Source organism: Martes martes (assembly GCF_963455335.1).
Source record: "Martes martes genome assembly, chromosome: 1".
Taxonomy (NCBI): Eukaryota; Metazoa; Chordata; class Mammalia; order Carnivora; family Mustelidae; genus Martes; species Martes martes.
The window spans coordinates 112871447-112886760 of record NC_137888.1 but is presented as its reverse complement, the minus strand read 5'-3'; positions in this window follow the sequence as shown (position 1 = coordinate 112886760).

Below are 15314 nucleotides of genomic sequence, written 5' to 3'. Positions count from 1 at the left end.
CCCCAAACAAGACAAAACAAAACAAAACAAATAGGGGAATGCAAAGAGAAATATAAAATCGGGTAAGTGGGTAGAGGAAGGGGAAGCATACACCTGAAAAGTTACTGCAGCAACCAAGAAGAGAACCCCAAATTGAGACCACTGAACAAGATTCATAAATCTCCTCTTCTTCTCCCTCTTCTGCTTCTGAATAAAACCAAACCCAGCTCAGAGACCCAAGCCTCCTGTAAGGCTTCCATAATCCATCCTGGAAAATCGTTTGGGATTGATGCACAATCCCAATCCAATCCATTTTCTAGTTTGCAAAGGAAAATCCGGTCCGGCGTTTATTTTTAGCAGCGCTTCCCTGTGACCGAATGCTACAGCTCTTCAGCTGGGATAACTGAGGACCGTATTGGGGAGAGAGGCGGAGGGGGCGGGGGAACGGGAGGCGGCGAAAAGGGGAGGTGGGAGGCCCTGCGCATGCGTGCCAGCGCCCATGCAAATCTGCCTGTACATCCAGAGAGCAAAGTGGGATGATCTGTCACTACACCTGCAGCACCACGCTCGGAGGACAGCTCTTGCTCGCAGCTTCCAGACCCAGGTAAAAAAAAAAAAAAAAAAAAAGAGCGGGCACCGTGCATGCATTTCAATACCAGATGCGCGTCGCAACCTATCCCCTGTAGAGGCAATCTGCTGCTGCTGCTGCTAAGTGTCCTTTGGTGGCTGATTGCAGCTTCAAGGTTTAAGAAATCCCATCTTTCAGGAAGCCTGAGGGGAAGGAAGGAAGTACGGGCGAAATCATCAGATTGGCTTCCCAGCTCTGGGAATCTGAAGCGGGCCCACATCTTCCGGCCAACTTCCATTGAACTTCCAGCACTCGAAAGGGACCGAAATGGAGAGCAAAGGTATGTGGTTGTCCCCATCGGGGGACTTCCCGCTGCATGTGCGTGTGGCCAGGGCAGTCCTCAGCGAGGGGACTGCAGTGCTTGGGGAGCGAGCATCATACGAGGTCGATAGGAGGAGATGCTATGTCCGTTGCAGCACCAGGGGAGTGTGGCAGGAAGGCGACTTCTTTTTAACTCCCACCGCTTGGAAGACAGTGTTTAATACTCCATCAGTTGCGTAGTGAAGTGTGATGAGTTTTTTTTTTTTTTTTCTTTTTGGGTGGGTGGGGGGAGAGTCTTTAGATGGTGGGGGAGGAGAGATATGTTGGTAAAGCAGTTTCTTTTCTGTAGAATGGATGGGCTGGAATACATATATTTCATTTGCTTTAGGGTTGCTGACAGGCATGTTCGTATCTGATATCCAATAATGCATTGCTATAAAAAATGTTTGGATTTCTCCACCCCCACCCCATAAAGATGGTATTTCTGGGCGTGTATGACCACATCCTACTGCATTTTGAATATATATCAGAAGAGAAATTGGGTCTATTTGAAACAGTGTGCGTTAGAACTGACCTCTAAGGAGAACAGTGTATCAGTACTGCTTGGCTCCCAAGCATGATGCATTTACTAGTTCTGGACATGTATATATTAATATTCTCCTCGTAAGCAAATCTGTATACTACATACATACGAACTGGTAAATGAACTGTAAAAATCAACTTGTGATGGCATATTTAACACACATAAACAGAATGTAATTTTGTGAATTGTAAGGTTGGCTATCCTTTGGGTTTAACTCCATCTATGCAGGTTTCTTCTTCCTCCTCCTCTTCTTCCTCCCCCTTAAAACACCCACCAGGTTGCAAGAACCTTGAATGATGTGGTCAGATATCCAGTAGGAACACTGGATGTATTTAATTCTGGTGAAATCAGAAGAAATGATGTCAACTTTTATGAAACTATATTCATTACCCAGAACTCGAGAAGCTATATTTGAAACAAGGTTTTATTTTTAAACCGGTAATGTCAGTCATCGTGGTAATGTGCTCAGAATCAGGGAGTGGTGGTGGGTTACCTATTTCTGAGCTGATTAATAAAAATGGAGTGTTGAATGATAGCAGGTATGTGTTCAAGAAAGTATTTTAAGTATTTCATTAGAAAGCTTAAGTATTTGAACCTAAGTGAGCACTTACAGTGTGAAGAGAACTGAATTGACATGGATTTAGACTGGTTGGCAATTTTCAAAGTAGACAGATTATTCTTATGATTTGCTGATGGGCGTTTCTATGATCGACAGTGATGTACATATATGAGAGGATCCATGTCTCCATATACACGAGGCATATATTTATTAACTCTCTCGTGTAATCCTTCTTTAATTGAGAAGCCAGTTTTAACTCATAGAGGTCTGTAATATCCTAGTTGATTAAGTATTTCTGGCACATAAGTTAACAACAGAGAAAGTATCATTTTACTCTAAAGCAGTTTTTTTGTACTCAGATGACACCTGCTCTTTGGTTATTTGGCAAGGGTTCTTAGTAACACTTTTGCCTTTGATTTATACACTAATTCTTGATCCATGATATAAAAAGGATGTATCTCTTGGCAATAATTTTTTTATTTCCCTTCTTTGCCCATAAAATATGCTACCTGTCACTCAAAGTTCCAGGTGGTTTATATCTCAGATCAATAACAGGAGTGTTCTAGCTATTAAGTACTGCTGGTCTTGGGAATTTGGAATAGAGAAAAAAATATATCTGAGAAGAATCAGGCCAGAAGTTCTGTGCCAATCCAGAGTGCAGTGATACAGGCGTGATTCACAGCACCGACCCAAAGGCAATGAAGAATTTTGCCCAAGCCAATATTGTGGTCATTTTGCAAAGGTAGCGTAACTGGATCAGGTAAAAGACACATTGCAAGTCCTTATACATTTAGTTCTTAGACTCCTTTATAACACTGAATTAGCCAGGTAGTGATCATATTAAGAATGTCTAATTACTTAAAACATTATCCTCACTTTCTCAGTTGATGTAAAAGGCACAGCTAACAATGGTAGTTAACTTGAAATCTTTATTTGAGAAGAAAGAGAAAGAGTATAGTAAGAGGAGTGTATCCATATTTTATTCTAATCTGTGTGTCTTTCATACTTTATGCTGTCATGTGCAAACTTCTTCCCCCAGCAGATTTCAGTTTAATTCTAGGAAGACATTCTCAAATGTAAGTACATAAAAAAAATTTTTTTTCTACTGGAAACTCTAACACAGATTCAAATAGTGTTATTGCATGACTCAGTTGAAGGTTCAAGAGTTCTCCATTTCATAAAAGAATTAAATGGCCCAATTAATCTTAAATCTCATTGCCAGCCTTTGCCATCCTTCACGTTACATCCAGCATTTGAAAAACCTTTCTTAGAACACTTGTCCAGAGTCTCCAGCAGAACATGTTATTTACAAATAAGATAAAAATTTTTTGCCCCCTTACTTAGTGCTTTGCATCACTTCCTATCATCCAGGGTAAGGAGGAGAGGAAAATAAATCAATTGACCGAACAATCAATCAAGATCTAATTTTAGAGATTTTTATGTACATGTTAATTAATTTCACCTCAAAGATTTGGGTTGGTGCACAGTCTGACCAGCTGTGACAGAATTTGTGCCTTGTATTGGTTCACAGACTTCGCTGTGCATTAGTATCCCCTGGCATTCTCCTTAAACATCCTTATGCCCTGCCAAAGCCATCCCAGTGACATCAGAATGTTGAGGTGAGAGAGGCACAGGTGTTTTTTGTTCATTTGTTTGTTTTTTTTTAAGGTGCCAGGTGTGGCATTGTTTGGGAACCACTCATTTAGACTTTTGGTAACCAAAATGTGATTTGAAAACTGGTCTTTTTAGAACCACAAGATCTGGATCTTTACTACAGGCTTATTGAGTCAGAATCTGATTTTTTTAAAAAGATTTATTTATTTATTTGACAGAGAGAGATATCACAAGTAGGCAGAGAGGCAGGCAGAGAGAGAGAGGGGGAAGCAGGTTTCCTGCTGAGCAGAGAGCCCGATGCGGGACTCGATCCCAGGACCCTGAGATCATGACTTGAGCCAAAGGCAGCGGCTTAACCCACTGAGCCACCCAGGCGCCCCAGAATCTGATTTTTAACAACATCCCCAGGTAATGTACATGCACATTAATTTTGGGATGCATTGATTGTTAGGAAAGTGGTTCTTTGTCCCTCTCTCTCTTCTACTTTTTTTTTCCTTTTCTGCCTGCACCACATCTTTTCTTTGTTGAGCTAGATTCTCAACCTCAGGTTGGCATATTAGAAACACCTGTGGAGCATTGAAAGCATAAAGATGCGTAGGGAACCCTTCTAGACATTCTGATTTAATTGGTTCTGGAGTGGGACCTTAGTGTAGGTATTTTTAAAAAGCTCCCCAGGTGATGCTAATGGGTGGCCAGACTCAACCACTGGCCTAGGCCCTTGCTGCTCAAGGTGTGGCCCATAGACAATTAGCATTAACATCATCTGGGATACAGAAACTCAGGCCCCACCCTAGACTTACTGAATCCAGTAGGCCTTTCAGAAAATCTGCTGGTCGTTCACATGCACATTAAAGTTTAAGAAGCACTGGTCTAGATCTTAGGGAACTGACTGTATCTAAGACTGCCAGCTCCGTATAGAGGATGTGATATCCTCGAATCAATACGGAATCTCCTGAATATGTGATCATGTTCAAGGTCTTTGTTTGGTTTTGGAAAGAATGGAGATGAGATGATAAGAACCTGCTTGCTTCATAGTTAGATCAGAAAATAGACCGTTTTTAAATACCCTCTGTGCTCTTCCTCAAGCCATTTGTTTTCAACCCCTGATTATTTTTAAACACTTATTCTATAGGTTCAGTCTGAGCTTCTGACAATGTCCCTGGTATTAACCCAGACTAGTGTGATGTTAGACTGTTTAAATCAAGGTATGTCTTAGAGGGAATATAGCCTTAGCCTCTTCCCATGATTATATGTTCCTGTTCAACTCTTGAGATTCATTTTATGTACCCTTGCTCCATAAAATCTTCTTTGACCTCCCTCGCATCTAATTAGTATTTTGTTGGTATGCTTTATATGACCTAAGTACCTTTTTGTCCCCCACATAAGACAATTCCTACAATCAGCATTGCAGTTTTTGTGTTCTTTACTTAATTAATATTTATTGAGCACCTGGTATATTCTCAATGTGCTTACTCCTGAGACTGTAAAAGAACACTAAGATGCAATTTCCAGTCTTAAAGATCTCCCTCTCAAGTCTCCACTAATAGATTAACCTTCCTGTGGGCATCATTTGAACCTAACATTCCTGCAGCTACCCAGCTGCCGGCTTCAGACAAAATGTTTTTGTTTACCATAGGTTACCTGTGTTGAATTGAATGGCCTTACTTAGTTTACCATGCTGTGTTCATGCATCCAGGAGATGGTACATTGGAAAAGGTGAAGGATGTTTGGCTACCAAAAACATCGGTTTGATTCCAGACCACAGAACTCAGTAACGCGACCTGCTTTCTCTGTAGAGAACTGCACATGTATTCCCAGTGAAGATTCAGCTCTGTTCTGGGTTTCACACCAATCATTAGAGTCAAACCAGGGGCCTGAACCAATGTATTTAAGGCATAGAACAGTCATTTCTTGGAAACCGGGGTGGCCCACTCTGCAGGAGAGAAAGGAAATGTATATGTAGTAACTAGTTTAGCAGAGAGAGGAAGTGATTTTAAGAAAAGCTATTTTGTGGTTAGAAAAGAATCCAAAATTCAGAGCCATTGTGGTGGGATAAGTAAAACTTCAAGGCAGTGAAAAATATCTAGAATAGGCATTGGGCTTAGGAGATCTGTGTTCCTACCCGGCTGTAATATGTAACCTTGGACAAATCATTTTCCCTCTCTGAGTCTCCTGATTCTTCAATATTCAAGGAAGTTCATTTCATTCAATTCAAAATATTTACTTAGCTGCTGCATTGTTCTAAGCACATTGTTAAATGCCGGGGAGGGGAAAGAAAGAGTGCATTGGCTTGCCTTCTAGAAGCTTCCAGTCTAGGGGTACATGGACAGGCCCAAGAGTTGTTGATTTCCAACTTGGTGTGTGTTTTCCTCATTCATTTTTCAGAGTTCTAATGGTTGAAATATAAAGTCCTTCAGTGATTGTGGCCTCTGTAGAGGCATTTAACATTTCACAGCAACAGTGCCTACCTTTTGTTCCTCCTTTGGTTTCTTGACACAAAGTTGTGTGGGAAAAACATTTGAACTCAAGCTAAGTATTCTAAAAGTGGTACTGACTGACCAGCTCCCTTGCTAGTAATCTATGGTCTGATTTAGGCGCTTATCATGAGGCTTGTTAGCATTAGGAATGAGTCTGGAGGTGGTCAGGAGTGTCATCCCCTTATCTCTGTCTTGTTAATACCTTTAAGCTTCTGATGTACTGACCCTATTAGGTATGGTGTTCTGTACCCACTAAGTAGCCAATCGTGGTATATTGGATTTTCTGACTGGTTACATACTAGCAGCCATAAATAACATTCATGAGATACTTTGGATCTTTCAGAGGGCTTTTAATATATATCATCGCCCTTCAAACCCTGTGGTTAGGCATTTTAACTTCATTTTAGAGATAACAAAACAGAGGCTCAGAAAGAGTAAGTGACTTAGGCAACTCATCTTATTTTTGTTTCTCTGTAAAATAAGAATTAATAAATAATAATAATAATAAAATAAATAAAATAAAGTAAATAATAAGTACATAAAATAAATAATATAATATATGCTAATATAATATAATATAAAAGAAATAATAAAATAAAATAAGAATGATTGTATCCACCCCAAGCCCCATACCATACTATCATGATTATGAGATTAAACTTATACCAGTAAAGCAGGTAGAGTTCCCTAGAATTGTTGTCTTTTGGTACTATTAGCTATGTTTGTCTTTTCCTGAGAACTGAGATCCTGGAGGGGAACAACTGGTCCTTCGCCAACTTTGTAGCTTTAGCAGCAAATGTGCCGCGAAGATGCTCAACAAATCATCTCCATTCCTTTTGTGCATGTTCGGTATTTCTGTAGTAATTTCTCAGACATCTGCATTTCTCTCTGTTTTGCTGGGACTTAGTCGTGAGGCAGTTACATAACATCATGTGGGTTTGGGGATGGAGATGCATTAGGTCCAGTATTACACCTTGAATGGGTTTCAGACACTGACCATGTGAAATCAGATGACTAATAGCATTCTGCATCAGAGGTACACATCAGAATCATTGGGTGTGCATGGGACACGGGACTGGGATATTTACGAAGCACCTTAGATGATTAAGATATTCACTCTTGATTATGAGTCAATAGATGAGCCACAGGGGATTATGAAACCATAACATGTACCTGAATCCTTTATCAGGAACACTATAGGACTCCTACTGCCTGGATCTTGACTATTATTATCTATAGTGTTAAGAGAGTGGCATGTAGACAAGAGACCTAATTCCTGTACTACAGGCTTGGGATAGCAAATAGACAGGTCAGTAGATGGTGAGTGTCTGAGGCTAAGAAGACACATCATTTCCCCCAATATCTTTGTCTTCATCTCCTCATTAGCATCCTTGCATTCAGAACATAGTGGAGGTTTTTTTTTTTTTGTTTTTTTGTTTTTGTTTTTTTTTTTCCCCCAGGATCTCTGTCTATAGTTCTAATTTTATTTGGCTCTTCTCTCCATTTACTTTTTGAAACAGTCTCTGTCTCCTTGTCTTTGGGAATGTGGAACTCCCTCCCTCCCTCTGATGGTATTTTGTTGCCGTGATGAACCTGATGGCACCTTGGAAGAAGTCCCAAAGGACATCTGTTGCTCCTCCACAGACCCTTTTTTTTTTTTCAAAGCATATATTGGCTTTTTAGCCAAAAGACCCCCACCCCCAAGCACTGATTCAGAGAATACAGATAATTGAAAGTTGAACTTTAAATTGAAATTTAAACTCTGCAAAAGAAGGGAAGGAAGCTGCTATTCTGTGGTTAGATTTTTGTTTCTCTCCTGTTTCTGGACTGCCAGTAGCCTGAGAAGCAGCCCAAAGGGACTCAACTGTAGAAAACACAACACAACACAACACAACACAACACCCAGAAGCTTTCAGAGGCCATTCAGAAAATAACTAAACACAGCAAAGATTCCCTTAGGAGGCAGGAGGAAGCGGCAATGCCAATCTGCGGATAATGTGTCCATCTCTCCCTACCCCACTCATTCCTACAGTTATCACCCATGTAGAACAATCAGGCTTTCCTTTAATCCTCAAATACTGATAACTTGCAAATAGGTGAAGCAGAGCTTAACACTAGGTGAATTGGGACATTCCTTTTCAACTTTTTGGAAACCAAAAACCTAGATATGTTTCTGACTTCCAAAAAAAAAAAAAAAGACATAATTATTCTAATTGTTAAAATCTGCTAAGTTTAAAATTAGATTACTTATGCAGTTTTCTCCTAAGGCACTTTCATTTCAAAATATTTTTAACATTTCTAGTACTATTTAAGATTGAATTTGATTTACTTCTTTTTCTCTTCTGGGATTTAAAGGAGAATATTTGCTATGTGTCAAGAAAAAGGTTGCCATGTAAATCACACTTTATTTGCAAGTCTACCAATGATTTAAAACGAGATGTCCTGGGTACTTTTTCCCCGTAGGCTTTGCATCAGCATCCTCATAAAAAGCAAAGTGATGATGCAAATAGAGCAAAACCCTCAATAATATTGAGGCAAGGGAGACAACCAAACAGGAGGGGAGGGAGGTGGGGGGATGGGCTAAATGGCTGCTGGGGATTAAGGTGTGCCTTTGTGGTTTAAGTACTGGGTATTGTATGAAAGTGATGAATCAGGAAATTCTGCTCCTGAAACTAATATTGCACTATATGTTAACTGACTGGAATTTAAATACAAACTTGAAACAAAAAAATAAAGACTTTGATTAAAACAACAACACTAGTATTAGACTAGATGCTAGAAAACCCAGATTCAGGTTCTAGTCCCTGTATTCAGTGGTGGGACAATCTCTTGAGAGATTGAGAGAACAATCTCTTCCTTCTTGTCTCTGGAGCTCAGTGTCCTAAGACTTTTTTTTTTTTTTTTTTAAACTCTATTTGCCTATTGATTTCTACTTTTTTAAAAAGAAACTGCTTTTTCAGCTAGTTTGTATTCTTCCTTTACTTCATCCTTTTTAGACTTGAAGTCTATGGAAAATAAAACGTGGTGGTCACAACTACCACATTAATTTTTAAGGACCCGCTGTAGGATTGAGCTAGCTTTGGAATACTGTGAGTTGTGTGACTGACATTACTGGGTCTGTAACTGAGCTGAGCAATTAACTTGGTTCCAAGTGAGAAAGGACTAAGATGAGGAAGAGAAATTGCTATGTGCCTGGCATTTGTAGATTACATGATCGTGGCCAAATATAGGCCTGGGTATGTCTGACATGTGGGGGCTGAGGGGGCTTTGTGGCAAAGACCCTGGCTGGGGAGTCTGAAGATTTGGACTTGAGTCCTGATTCCCACCCCAACTCATGATGAGTTTGAACTGGTTACTTCTTTCTCTGTTCTTGTTTCTTCATCTGTGAAATAAGGGTGGATTAGAGGCAAGATTCATTTCATCTCTGGGATTGTCGGAACCAGCATTTGTGAGGTATTTATGTAGGGACTACAGTGGATAAATTCTGTTTAAGGATTTATGGTTGGTGCCTTGGTCTCTCCTATTTCTTTGGCTGAGTGACATTTTTGCTCAGCGGATTGTACGTTATGGTTTTATAACCTTTTTTTAACCTCACATGTGTCTTCTTTACAATTAAGATTAGTTTATTTATACATCAGTCATCTGTGAAGTTGATTTGGTAGATATGGTTTTCTCCTTTCTCCCAACCTAACTGCACCTCACCACTGAAAAAAGGGAAGACAAACAGAATAATGCAAGAGATCCAAGTGTCCAAGTGCTGAGTGTTTTAGTGACATAAGAGAAGGAGATTTTATTTTCTTTTAGCTCTCAATCAGCAGTAATATATTACTCAAAAATAATTGCACTTAGTCCTTCAATCTTCAAACAATTTAAAAACCGATAACTATCTCTTCTGATATTTGATTGGCTACTGATCATTTTAGATAGAAGATACATTTTTGCTTTCAGATGAAAGTGATCCAAAGTCTAAGAGTTCCATGGTTAATAAAGTGAATTTCTTGATTGCACAAAGAATGAAATATGGTGATGAGGGTGGAGTGTTTAACAGGAATGTGTTGATGAACATGAGCTGTGATCAGAAATACTGGTGACATGATGATACTTACAAAAAACAGTGATGTGGTTCTATGTACCGATTATATTAGTGTGAAATTTATATGCCCATGGACAAAGAGTAGATACTAATATGCAAAAATTGGCAATATTTGAGTAATGATAATTGGATTTTGAATGGATCTATTCCCCATTTTTAAATTTTTCACTAAAATTTAAGTTTGTTTTTAAATAAAACAAAGGACCACGAGGTATTTGAGCTTGGTGATAAGCTTTTGAACAGATCTACTCAAACTGAACTCAAGCAAATCTCCCTATGCTTGGTTTTATGCTTTATTCATGTGAGACATTGAAAGGACATTTGAAGAGGGGTGCCTGGGTGGCTCAGTTGGTTAAGGGTCTGGCTCTTTGTTTCAGCTTGGGTCATGATCTCAGGGTCCTGTGATCAAGCACCGGGTTAGTCTCCATGCTCTAAGGATTGCTTGGGATTCTCTCTCTGCCCCTCCCTCACCCCTGCGCAGGCCTGTGCTCCCTTGTGCAGGCGCATGCACATGCACATGCACATGCGCTTTCTCTCTCTCAGCAACAACAAAAGAAGATAGGACATTTGAAGAGATTACTGTCTTTTAAAATAATGCTTACCAAGTGCTGTGTTTTACATATATTGACTCATTTAATCCTAGTAACAATACAGTGAGTCAGACATTATTGTTATTCCAATTTTAGGGCGTGGAAAAACCAGGCTTAGTGACTTAAAGTATCCTGCCCAGATCACATAGCTAGGAAGTGGTAGACTGGCTTCTTAGTCTGTGAGTTTAACCCCTACTGAACGTCTAAGGCTTATTTTGCTGTAGTCTGGTAAGTCAGTTAACCTTCCTTTGTTGCTGAAAAACTAGCCCAGCTGTGCACACTTATGTGAAATGTGTACATTTCATTAATCTTTAGGAAGCCCGATCTCAGTAGGCTCAGTCTCACCCAAGCCCCGGGGCCAATGAGAGCTGACTTAGGGAAACTCTGGGAGTTCCTGAGTGCTATCAGGTGGGTATGGGAAAGAGCCCTCTGCTCCTGTGTGCCTTCCATTGACTTCCAAACCCAACAGCTTAAGGAAGCATGGGGTTACAACTTCCTTTTTTTTTTTTTTTTTTTTCTCCTTACCTCACCTCGAATAATTGTCTTGCTTATCTGGGAAGCTCAGTGGTATGGTAGAAAGATTATAAGACAGCAACTTGTTAATGCTTCTGCCTTGGGCCAGATCTATCTCTGTGTCTTTGCATCTTCATTTGTACCACATCTCTTTTAAGTTAATGGAACAAGGAAGGAAAATATATATAAGGAACCAAGCATAAAATCAGTTCTCAGTAATAAGAGCATTGCTTTTGTGGTTATTATTTGACCCTTAAGCTCACTACTTCCTGTGTTCCTGAATGGGGCGGAATTCTTATCTCAAACTCCCCGTTACCATGTTAGCTTGGTTCTAGGGAACTAGATGCAGCTTCTGGTGCCCTTCACATCATAGGAACACTCCTGATACATGACAGGATCCCTGCTTGATGCTGGAAGCCGCTACCTGTCTTACTCATACTGCTGTATTCTTTCCTTCCCCTGTCAGTCCCCTCTTGCTCCTTTGACATGAGCTGTGATGGGTCTAGAATTGGTTCTACTCCTCCCTACTCTTGAGACTGCTGACCTTGCTGCCATCAGGAGTTTTTTTCTTTATCTTGCCTAATTCCTGCTCACTTACTTTTCTTATTTTTCTCTGGTTGAGATACCAGAATGCTATGCAACTGTCATGTATGGTTCAAAATGATAGTTTTCTTGTTTTTTTTTTTTTTTTAGATTTTATTTATTTATTTGACAGACAGAGATCATAAGTAGGCAGAGAAGCAGGCAGAGAGAGAGAGAGAGAGAGGGGAAAGCAGGCTTCCTGCTGAGCAGAGAGCCTGATGTGGGGCTCCATCCCAGGACCCTGGGATCATGACCTAAGCCGAAAGCAGAGGCTTAACCCACTGAGCCACCCAGGTGCCCCAAAATGATAGTTTTTAAGACATACTGCTTTTATCACACTCTAAAAATTGAAGAGTAGTGACATTGTTTGGTTAATCCACTGCCTTTTTAAAATCAGAATTTTACTTATTTGTTTCCATTATCTGGCCGAAAGTGAAGTCCAGTTTCCTCAGGTTATGTAGACAAGGTTCTCTTGTACCTTGTTATTGAAGATAGAAATAAATGTGTATTTTGCTGATTCATTTTTTTTAAAAGATTTTATGTATTAATTTGACAGAGAGATCACAAGTAGGCAGAGAGGCAGGCAGAGAGAGTGGGGGAAGCAGGCTCCCTGCTGAGCAGAGAGCGGGATGCAGGACTGGATCCCAGGACTTTGGGATCATGACCTGAGCCGAAGGCAGAGGCTTAACCCACTGAGCCACCCAGGCACCCCTATTTTGCTGATTCTTGAGGAATGTTAGAATAAAGGATCATGGGTAGGATTCCTATGAAGAAAACGTATAGTTTAAAAGAGTCAGCAAGACTATTCCTAGAAAATCAGCCCAGTACAACCACACTGGCTAGTTAATACAAAGTTGTTATTAATAATGTAAACAAATAATACGTGTATACAAATAATAGGTGTTTGGATGAATCATTTATCCATTTATCTGTGCCACGCACATTACTTGCCATTGGGATTAAAAATGAAAAAAGACAGTTTCTGACCTCATGGAGACCTCATAGACAAGCTTTTGAAGGTAGTAGACACAAACAGAAGTCTGGGAAGAGCTGACAGCTGGCAGTGCATGGGAAAATTTAGACTCAATTTTAAATTTACTTGTAATATCACATCTTCTGTGTGGATTGCTCTGGCTAGGTGTTAACAGGCCAGGAACCAATGACTATGACAAGTTTCTACCCTTTCCTATCACACCAGACATAGAAATATAATCTGTGGAAATACAGAGAAGGGAGTTGGCATTTGAGCTGCGTCTTACAGAAGGGATGGAACGGAAACATTGGGAAAGTATTGCAGGCTGATGGATTAGTAGAAGCAGAGGTATAGATTCATTGGTAAACATGTTGCAACTAGAAAAATTTTAAGTGGTTGGTTGATTCACTCATCTAGCAACGATTTGTCATGCTGGACACTGTTCCAGGTACTGAATATGGTAGTGACAAGACAAAGTGTCCACTCTCATGAAGCAGGTAGGTTTGGGGACAGGATACAGTGAATGAGGAATCATGAAAGATTGGGAGAAAATTGTGGAGGCTTGTTGAAATTACATATTATAGGTGATGATAACTTACATTTCAAAAACATTAACTAATATAATTATCTTTAAAGATTAGATTCCCAGGGCTTTTAGAGTATAATTCTACTGGCAAAGCTTCAGTTATTCCCTAGCTTTTCAAGAAAACATCCACTTTACAAAGCAAGATACACCTATAAGCCTACTGCCACGGACAGAGGAAACACTGTGATCCAGTATTTCACTTTATGACTTTTGCCAGTCTCTTATGCTGAGACACTTCCCTTGCTTAATGAAACAGTGAAATTCACTTCTGTTCACTTTTGGTTATCAGTCCCTTGAAGTTTTTGCATTGAAAATTACAGCTTGGCGTTTAGGAGAAAGGTCCAGAGAATCTTTTTGAAATGTGTCAAGTTCAAAAATTGCTCCCTGAAGGTCTATAAATGATTATCAAGGCTCAGAATTATGACAGGGCAAAAAAATACACATGTACTAATATACATGTATTTTGTAACTTTGTTATATGAAACTGTTCAAACCCTCCGACCCTTAAGCATATGAAGACTCATGATGAGAAATATGTTTGACTTCAACCTTACTGTCACTCTTTCAATGGTAAATTTTGATTTTCTGGCTATCTTTGTTTAGAGAAGATAGGGAAATTAAAAGGAGCAGTTTCTGAACCCAATTCTGGTTTTGATTTTTCTCTGTACAATTCCTAGCCGATGACATTAGACGAGTTTCCTAACCTCCTGACTGTAGATTTTATCATCTACATAATGGAGAGAGTAATAGCATCTATTAAAGGAGTTGTTTTGAGGATTAAATGAGATAATATATTAAAGTATTCACTACACTGCCTGACATATGGTAAGCACTCAACAAAATGTAGCTATCATTAACTATCTTGAGACTACTTCATTACAACCTAAAATCATAGCCATGGATTTTGCTGAGTCTGATGGATTCTGGTTTGCTTAATTATTAAAATGAATTTCAAGCATAATATTCTAGTCTGAATCCCTAGTTTTAGCTCAACACAGAGCTGTAAAATACAGTAACCCCTCAGGGATACTGCTTTTGGATCAAAGTCTTAAAATTGTTCCAGGAAGGTAATTCCTCTCAAACTGGATAACGATAATCAATGGTTGAAATCTAGAATACCACCTTGTATAGAAAAGGTCTCATCCTGGCTGGTGAAAGATTTATGAACAATATTTTGAAATTGAAGGTCAGCAGATGATTTTCATCTAATGGCCATAAGGAGCAGTTAGACAAAAGGCAAGGACAGCCTTGTCTTTTCTCTGAGCAACCTCTTTTGATCTTGACTGGCCACTGAATCATGTCTCTGTAAGGTTGTGAGGGTGTCGGGAGCACACTGCTGCTTCCTGTGCTACTCATTCCTTCAAAGATGTTTCCGGAACAAGAAAGTTATAAAGATAATACCTCATGAATAAAATTTGAGGTGATTTCTTCCTTTTCTTTCTTTTTTTTTTTTGTTATGTTTGTCACAGTTACAGAAAGCATATTATCTAAGATAGTTCCTTGTTTCCTCCCTCATTTTTTTTTCTTTCCAGAAACAATCTCTTTCAACTCTTTTTGATATTTATCCTCTTACTTTGAATACTACTCTATTCTCGCTGCCTCTGAATTTCTCAGCTCTGTTGTTGATGTCCCACCTTGGAAATGAACTTCCCATCTCTTTTCATGAGCCCATTATCACCACCACAGACATCTTTTATCCAACACCCCCCCCCCCCCGCCCCGACCGCCCCCATCTTCCCAGGGCTGTTACATAGGTACTTTGGTTAGATCAGTATTTAGTAGTTACATTATTACAACCTCGTAAATATTTTTTGTGACTAAGCCAAGTTAAGCTATGATTATGCTTCCTTTTCTCTTAAGATTTTGTGCTTTTTCT